Here is a 9,248-nt window from a genome sequence, read left to right on the forward strand (position 1 = left end):
AGTTTTGACCACAGAACGACCTTCTAAAAGTCTTGAAAATAGAAATACATAATGCTGAATATACTTAAAGAATGCCCAAAGTGAAGTATTTCTGCCAAGGAAGCCACCCACTCAGCAACTTGATCACTAAAAAAATATTTCCACTATATAGACAGAATCTTTTGCCAAGCCAGGAACACCAGTGGTGAGCTATAAACATCTGCCGTTATACAAAAGACCACTTTATGAAATGGTAGTTGGTATTTTCTTTTCCCTCAATAACTCTGAATATCAGAGTTGAATAACTGAATATTAAAGACAGCGCCACCAGTACATTTCCAGAAATCATAATCGCTTCCTCGGTTAAAAACACCTACTCAGAGCCTTCACTTGTTAATAGGCAACCTCACCTGTCTTTGCTTTGTTTTTATAACACCTCTGACGATTTAACACCGTAATGGACCAATCACAGTGAGCAGGCCAGTTCTATTATTAGGTTGGTTTATAAGAGTAAGCAGTCCAGAATGGTGACAGAGATTTATGCTCCAAAATTGGCTGTTCTCTTGCAATGTAAGCTCTAGTCAAAGAACTGCCCTCTCGGGGAAATGAAGTGTGTTTGGAAAATGGAGTCATCCTAAACTGCTTATGTGAATACATTTTTTCGAAGCGTGAACGAAGTCATTCTGTTCTCTCTGTGACACATAAAGTTACAATGTGCACCATCTGGGGAAACACACCGTTAACCTATTTAGTCTGGGACCTGTATCAGTTTGTTAGGGCTGCCATAAAGAAGTCCCACAAACGGAGTAGCTTATTAAAGAAACCGATTATCTCTCAATTCTGGAGGCTAGAAGTTCAAGGTCAAGGTGTGGGCATGCTGGTCCCCTGGACCAGCATGGAGGGGGGCTCTGGAAGCAAAGTAGATTAGTTCCATGCCTCTCTCCTGGCTTCCAGGGACTTGCCGACAGCCATGGGCATTCTCTGGCTTTGGCTATGTCACCCAATCTTCTCTTTTCAGCTACTACATGTTGACTTTCCTCCATATTCTGCTCTAACCCTGTCCATTTTCCCTGCTCTATCCCTTGTGACTAAATTTAATCCTTGGCTCCAATGATCACCATTAGGCAGCTGACTGTAAGTTGCTATTCCTAGGCTTGGCGTTTCTACAAACTCATGTTTCCAGTTGTTTGTACCGGAACTGCAGTACGACTAAAACTGAAAGTGCATCATCCTCCCTGAGCCATCTCCTCTCCATTCCATTGTTTCTGCTAACTTATTCCTATATTCAGCCAGGCTTGGAATCTTGTGCTCATCACACGTTTCATTCCTCTTTGAGCCAGTCTCCATGGAAATCCTGTTGTCTCCAGTTCTAGTGTGTAAATCACCTTTTCCTGGCTTTTCCTAGTCCAAAGGCCTCATTACTTTTCACCTCGGTGGCTGAAACTGCTCCCTGTCATCTGAGCCTCCATCTGTTGCATTCTAAATTATACCTTTATTCATCCACTTCAACTTTCCAAAAGTTCAACTGAAAACACAATTGGTTCCTCCATTCCCTAAATTTGGGAGATCATGAATATCTTTAAAATTTGGACATCTGAAGGAGAACTCTAAATTAAAAAGTGTTTTAAGGTTAAAAAAATTAAAAGTGGGGCAGTACCTGTGGCTCAAAGGGTAGGGCGCCAGCCCTATATGCTGGAGGTTGCGGGTTCAAACCCAGCCCTGGCCAAAAAAAAAAAATTAAAAGTGCTTTAAGATAAATTTTATGAGGATAGAGGTGTATATTGATGTTTATTCATCCCTGGATAAGCATAGATTTACTAATGTATGACTCAGTATTTAAGGAAAAAGGTTCCACTTAGTGTTAGCTAGGACAGGACACAGAATTTGAGTACCTGGGCAGGAAATTAAACCCTAGGATGGTTTTCCAAGGCCATAGTTCTGAACTTGAGGCAGAATAAAGTGAAAATGAAATCAAATGGCAAACAAAGGAAAACTTCACAAATATGCCCAGATCCAATCCTGTCCTAACCACCCACCAACATATGTCCACCCACATTCAAATGTCTTGGTTCCTAGACACAGATTGAAAACATACTGGACTTTGGCTTTTTCTTCTATAAGTCAATAGGCTCATGACAAGCTAAACATGCTTATTATTAACAGTCACCAGAAGATTCTTTGGACTAGTTCAGGCAACAGCTGCATAAATATTTCTTGCGTTGGCTGACTGTTCCACTCCACTTCTTTGCAGAAAAGACCACATTTTTTTTCCAGTTTAGTTCACTGCTTGTATCTCATGTGGTTTGACTGAAGAATATTATTTCTAAAACTAGAAATGCTCCAAGCATAACTATGACTTCTGGCAGCTAGAGACATTATTTTTCTCTTCTGTCTGGCTTATTCCCATTCAGCCTTCAATACTTAGCTAGAACATTCAGAATCAAGCAAACGGACCTATAAATAAAACCATAAACTTTTTTTGTTCCTTCTGAGTCAGGGTCTTGCTCTGGGTCAGAGGTCAGAGGCATGATAATAGCTCACTGTAGCCTTGAACTCCTGGCTCAGCCTCTTGAGTAGCTGGGACTACAGGCACATGCCACCATGGCCAGGTAAGTTTTTAATTATTTGTAGAAATGGAGTCTCCCTGTGTTGCCCAGGCTTCTCTCAAACTCCTGGCCCCAAGAAATCCTCCTGCCTCGGCCTTCCACGGTGCTGAGATTACAGGCATGAGGCACCACACACAGCCAAAAATATAAGACCTTAAGTGATTCAAAGGTTTAATAATTGGGTGATATACTGTTTAATGGAAAGGAAAATCAAAGTTATGGAAAAGTCAATTTTTCTAACAGGATCACAAGCGTCATCTGTAATGCCAATCAAAACGTGAATGAGCTTGTCAGGAGTTAAAATAATGACTCTAATGTTCATCTAGAAAAATAAATGCTGGAAGAATAAGGAAAATTCTGAAAACATGAGAACTTGTCCACACATTTTATAAAATTAGAATGGTATTGAGCTATGAATTTCTAGACTCCAGTGAGTACAATAATTGTCTATAAATAGTCCATATGAATATGAATTTGATAACAACTACCATTGAGTGAACTTTTATGTGCTATATATTTTTCTAAAGCCCTTTTACACACACTAACATATAGCTCCGGAAAACTCCAAGAGATAGGTACTGTTATTAGTTCCATTTTATGTATAAGAAAACAGATTTAATCAGTTAGGAAGCAATGGAGCCAGAATTTGGATACAGGAAGCCTAACTCCAAGAACTTTTAAAGATACCAGGAGCCTAACTCCAAGAACTTTTAAAGATACTATATAGTATTTTTAAAAATCAACAAGGGAAAAGATTATTCACCATAAATGACTAATGGAAACCCTGCCTTGCTTTTTTACTAATATATCACAGCTAATTCTAGATGGCTTAAATAATAAACTGTCCCAGCTACTCATGAGTCTGAGTCAGGAGGATCTCTTGAGCCCAGAAGTTCAAGGCTGCAGTGAGCTATGACCATGCCACTGAACTCCAACCTGGCAACACAGCATGACCCTGTCTCAAAGGGAAAAAAAACATTTATGGTTTTATTCATAGGCCTTCTTTTCTTGATACCAAATATTCTGAGCTAAGTCTTGAAAGATGAATGAGAATAAGCCAGAGGGAGAAAAAAAATTGCATCTCTAGCTGTCAGTAGTCAGTTATGCTTGGCACATGCCTACAAAAGATTGGCTTTAAAAGTAAAAGTACTTTCCCTGTGATATAAAAGTACTGGAAAAAATATAAACTTAAAAACAATCTCTGTGTAGAAAGACTTCTGTAAAGCCCACTCAAAAGTCAGAGTCAAAGTAGAACAGACCAATAGACCTGACTCATAATAATTTTAAAAGTACAAAGAGGTGAAATAATCATAGGACACATGACAGGCAGACATTAACATCCCCAGCACACAGAGGTCTTTAATAAATCAATCAGATGAAGACAAACATGTCGATGAAAACAATGTATAATTAATTATAAAATTAAGAAAAATAGGCAAAAAACTATAAAAAGATGTTTGAACTTAACTGTTGATTAAAGAAATACACATTGAAATAAAAAAAATTCATTTATCATATTGGCAAGGATGATGAAGTGACAAAATCCAATGTTGACAAAAGTGTAGGAAAATATGGGGATTTGAATTGGCACAGCTTTTCTGGAGAGCAGTTCAGCATTTATAAATCCAAATTTCAAATGTGTATAATTTAAGTTCCAGGAAGAATTGCTAGATCTTATCTGTGGATATCATTGCTCAAGTACCTGAAGCTATGTACACAATGATGATAATTACAGCATTATTTAAAACAGAAAAAAAATCAAAGGAAAACAAGAAACAAGTTAACTATCCTCTCTGACAAGGGACTAGTTAAATAAAGGCACAGAATAAAATAAAATAGTATGTGGTCATGAAAAATTTCTAAATAATTTTAAATACATTGATGTGGAGTTTTGTCCGGGTTATATTGTTGAATGAAACATAATTGAGATATTGAATGGCATGTGGAGTAAGGCCACACTTTTAGTGTATTCCAGTGGTTCTCAACCTTCCTAACACCATAGCCCTTTCATACAGTTCCTGTGGGTTGCGACCCACAGGCTGAGAACCGCTGGTGTGTGCAAACACACACATACACATGCATGCCTGGAAAGGTCTCCACCAAAAGGTCAGCTGCAAGTATCTCTGAAGATATTTTGGGTGAGCCTGACTCTCTCCTTTATATTTTCATGTATATTTGGACTTTTCAGAACAGACACAGTTGAAGCATTGTTTTATTCAGGAAACCTTCTCTAACTCCAGGTTGGTCTAAGTAATTCCCTCTGATCTCCCACGGCACCTTATACTCATTCCAGCCACAGCAATTCCACATTATAAAAATAAAGATATCTATCAGTATTTTTTTTGCCCTTCTTCAACATCAGTGAGTATCTCTGTTACCCTATTAATTTGGTTTTTCCTGTGCCAAGCTTAGTGACTGACACATAGCAGGCAACCAATGATTCAAAGTGGTTGGGAATTCAACCTAATGTCCTCTAAAATGATATATTGTAGGGGGAAGTAGATGTGAGGTATTTTTTTTTTTTATGAGAGTAAGATCTTTATAAGATTGCAATGTGTTTTTTTTTCTCCCCCAATGATTTTTGTAAGATGATTGTGTAGAAACACAAAGTAATGACCTCTTTATGTCTGTGTTTGCCTTTAAGCAAGATACAAGGTCTCATTAAATTAATGTCCCTCAGAATCCTTCTTGGGATTACTGCTGCTTAAGTCTGGTCTTGAAAAATAACACTGATCTATTACTAGGAATTTGTCTATGTTTCTGGAACTCTCACTTCCTGCACCTGCAGACTATAAGCGAGAATAATTCATCCAGCAACAGTTTACCTCCAGTAACACTGGTGAGGAGGGAAACCTAAGAGTGTTCGACTAAGGGGTCTACTTTAGCTATGCTTCACTTCAGCTCCAAATTTTCCGGTGACCTCTGTATTTTGACATAGAAAAACAACATTTTGGCACTAAGCTATACTCAGAATGTTTCACAATAAGCTCTTCTTATCAGTTCACCATGTGATGTTTTCCTTATAGCTAGATCACAAATTATATTCTGGGGGTTGATGCTGTCCCATTATAGTAACAGACATAAATTGTAGGTAGAGATGGTCTCTAACTAGTTAGTAGCCCTAGTAATGTGAACATATTTTAGGAGATAGTGTTGGTTTTGTGGCGTGGATGATTCTAATGCTGCAGAGGACAGACTGGTATTAAATGAAAATCACAGCATCAACCCTCATCATACCAACGAAGGATAAGCACTTGGCATTATTTCCATCCTTAGGTTTTCAGTTCGTTATCTGATTATTAGTTTGTTTCCCTGTGTTTGGGTGGGTGTGATTTTCACACACTCTTTCATTGGCTTGACTCTTTCTCTTGCTTGACAAATATTAACACTGATGGATCAGTTTGTGTCTGAGTGTTTAATCTTTTGGAAATTAAGCTTAGGATTGCTACAATGTGTTACATTAAACACATGTCACCATTTCAAAATTATCATATTGCATAAAACTGTGTATAAGACCTGTGTACATTGCTATGCATTTATTTGCTTAAAATCAAAGTTCTTAAAGTTTTAAGAAATACAAAACATTGGAGAATATGAAAATACTGCCAGAAAAGAGAAAAAAAATCATTAGAATTGTGAAAAAGATGTATAGATGCAAATAACTTATAAGCTATAGGCAATGTATTTGCACATGATAATAATAAAACAATTTATAATGCACCATGACATATTTATACTGTACTTCAATTAATACAGACATAGTTCTAAGACCACATCATCTCTTCCTTTCTCTTTACACAAATATACTTTTCACTTTTTTTTTTTTTTTCAGACAGAGTCTCACTATGTCGCCCTGAGTAGAGTGCCATTGGCATCACAGCTCACAACTTCCAACTCTTGGACGTAAGCAATTAGCTGAGCCAGTATACTTTTCACTCTGATAAAGAAGGAAATTTGTTACATTTTTAGTCATTTCAATGACCATTAACACAAGACAGTAACAGACTTTTGAAAAAATCTGCTCATACCTTCCTAAATCTATAATTCCAAATGAACAGTATAAGTTGTTCTCTTGTATAATTCAACCTTTGGGAACATTAAAATTTGCATTTGAGAAGAAAAAGCTTGTTTATAAATGTATAGACAAAAGACTTAGGTAAAGATTAGAATCTGCTAGAGTGGCCACATCTAATTCTCAGTACTACTAATATATCTTATTTCTTGATTTAGCAAACCATAACAATTATCTCCCAATGATCATTATGACAGATAAGTAATTTAGTTCACTCTAGGAATCATTTGCCATAAACAGATTCCTTGGGATATTAAAGATTTTCTGGCACTTCTCATTAGAAAAAGCACATGCTAGGGTTGTATAGTATGAAGGAAAGAAAACAGCCTTTAAAGAAATGGTTTTAGATTCTGTTGTGCTACCTATTAGCAGTGTAAGTACATGACATTTATTCGAAGACTGTTTTCTCATCTATAATGCACAGATACTATCTTTTCTACAGAGTTGCTGTGAGAATTAAATGAATAAAGTGCTGACAAAGTATATTCAAATGGTAGCTCCTTTCCACATAATGTCTTTTACCTAAATAGCTTAGATTTCATAGGTAAGAAGATATGCATCTATTTGGTCAACAGATAGTACCAAATAAAAAGTTAAATCTTTCATTGGACAGTTCTTTCTTGATTATATACACATTAGGCTCAAATATTACCTTAGGTGTTATTTAATATGTGACCATATCCTGCTTACTAGCTATCATTTATTATAAAGTCTTCACAAAGTAGTTCTTCAAAACATGGGTTTCTCTTGAAGTGTTTTAGTTACTATAAAATGTATCTATTCACTTAGTTCTATTATTATTACAACTGTATACATTAATTAAGGACAGCCCCCATCTAAGACAATTTTGAACATATTTACTTAAGAAATTTTGCAGTGTACTTTTCTCCTAGTAAAAATGCAGTAAGGAAAATGTTGAAATAAGTATGTACTAAATCACAGAGGCCAAGGTGAAGAACATGGAAAAAAGCACTAACTTGTACTTTGATCTCCCATTTGTCTATTCTTTAGATAAAATACTTGCTCCCTTTTGTACTTAGAAAATGTAAACAAGTCTCCAAATAAGGAAAGAAGTTATTTAACTTTCAAAGTGTGACTAAATGTAGCCACATGCTGAATGTGCAGGTGCCTTCACAAAGTCCTTTGTTTCAACTCTTTTCTTGAATTGCTGTCTGGTAAAACAAAAATGTTCTGATAGCAAAGATCATTCTGAAAGGTGGATCAAAAGGAAAAAAGAAGACATTATAAAAAGGAGCAATGTTTAACTGAAGTTATAGAGTTTGAAGTATCATTTGATGAAGAAAAGTAAAACTCAGTGCTCTTGTGTCTTGGCTGGAAAGAACGCTGCACTAAATTTATTTCTTAATCACAATAAATATATTAGACTAGATAATTCACACACCTACTTCCCTCTTTAGTTTTTAATTACTCTATCAGTCTTAATGCAAGCATGACTTTTATTTTAACCTTCTTTAAAATTTTGAGGAAAAAATACATAAAGTCAACTGCTAGAGATATAGTCTTGGTAAATAAACCAAATGATATAAAAAGGTTTTTTAACTTCATTAAAGAGAAATTATAAGAATAAGCCCTAAACTTTACTTCTGAGGATTCAGAGATAGTAGGGTGGGGAAGAGGGGACATTTACTCTTTAAAATTCTGTGATTTTATTTTTTTTTTTTTTTTAAACAGGAGTGTACTATGTTTAAATTCAGGCAAACTTTAGAAGTTTTTTTTTTTTTCTTTTTTAATCATCATTATCCTATAACCCAGCAGTGGAAACAGTACATGAAATAAAGGAACTATATGGCAGAATTCTAACTGACATCAATATGGCGGCAATAAATGGATAGATTATTTGACTTTAAGTTATCTCCAGTAAAGGATACCTAAACACTTAATATTATTTACCATAAATATTAACCCAGCTCTTTCTTATTCTCCTTATATTGCGATTCTTGTACACGTATTGTCTCTCTTCTCAGACTTACTAGTTTTATTTAAACACCACATTCTTGCTCACAAATCATCCCCTAAGAGAAAGACTTAAAAAATGGCAGCCCACGGATGGTTCATATGTACCCCACAGATATATTTCATTTGACTAGCAAAATATTTTTAGCCCTTCCAAATAAATTCTCAGTATTCAAGAATGTGGAGATTTCACATAAAATTCCAGATTCCCAGCTTCTCTTGAAAGATCATAAGATCTGACAATACAGGGCCCCATTCTTGCATGGCACCTGGGACTGCTCACACTGAGCTCCCTCTCCAGCTCATCAGAGCCCTGCTCACACCCTGTTACCTCTCCAAAGCCCTGCACCATTTAGCATGCCTTGTGCTGTTTTTCGTCTTATAGGAAATAGGAAAGTAATTTCTTGTCTGCTTATACTCTTATTTTATACTTTTTTTTTCTTAAAGGCTGGGGGACAATGAAAAAAGTATCAAGCAAACCAGGTATTTTCAAAAAGGGGGAGAATTGGCATATTTCTTTGTGGAAACGAAGATGACTTTTTTATTGTTGAGTATGCATTTTGCTGAAAGAACCTCAATAAAAGCCTGTGTGCATAGAGAAAAGTGAAAAAAATGTA

This window comes from Nycticebus coucang, chromosome 7, assembly GCF_027406575.1.
Source record: "Nycticebus coucang isolate mNycCou1 chromosome 7, mNycCou1.pri, whole genome shotgun sequence".
Classification (NCBI taxonomy): Eukaryota; Metazoa; Chordata; class Mammalia; order Primates; family Lorisidae; genus Nycticebus; species Nycticebus coucang.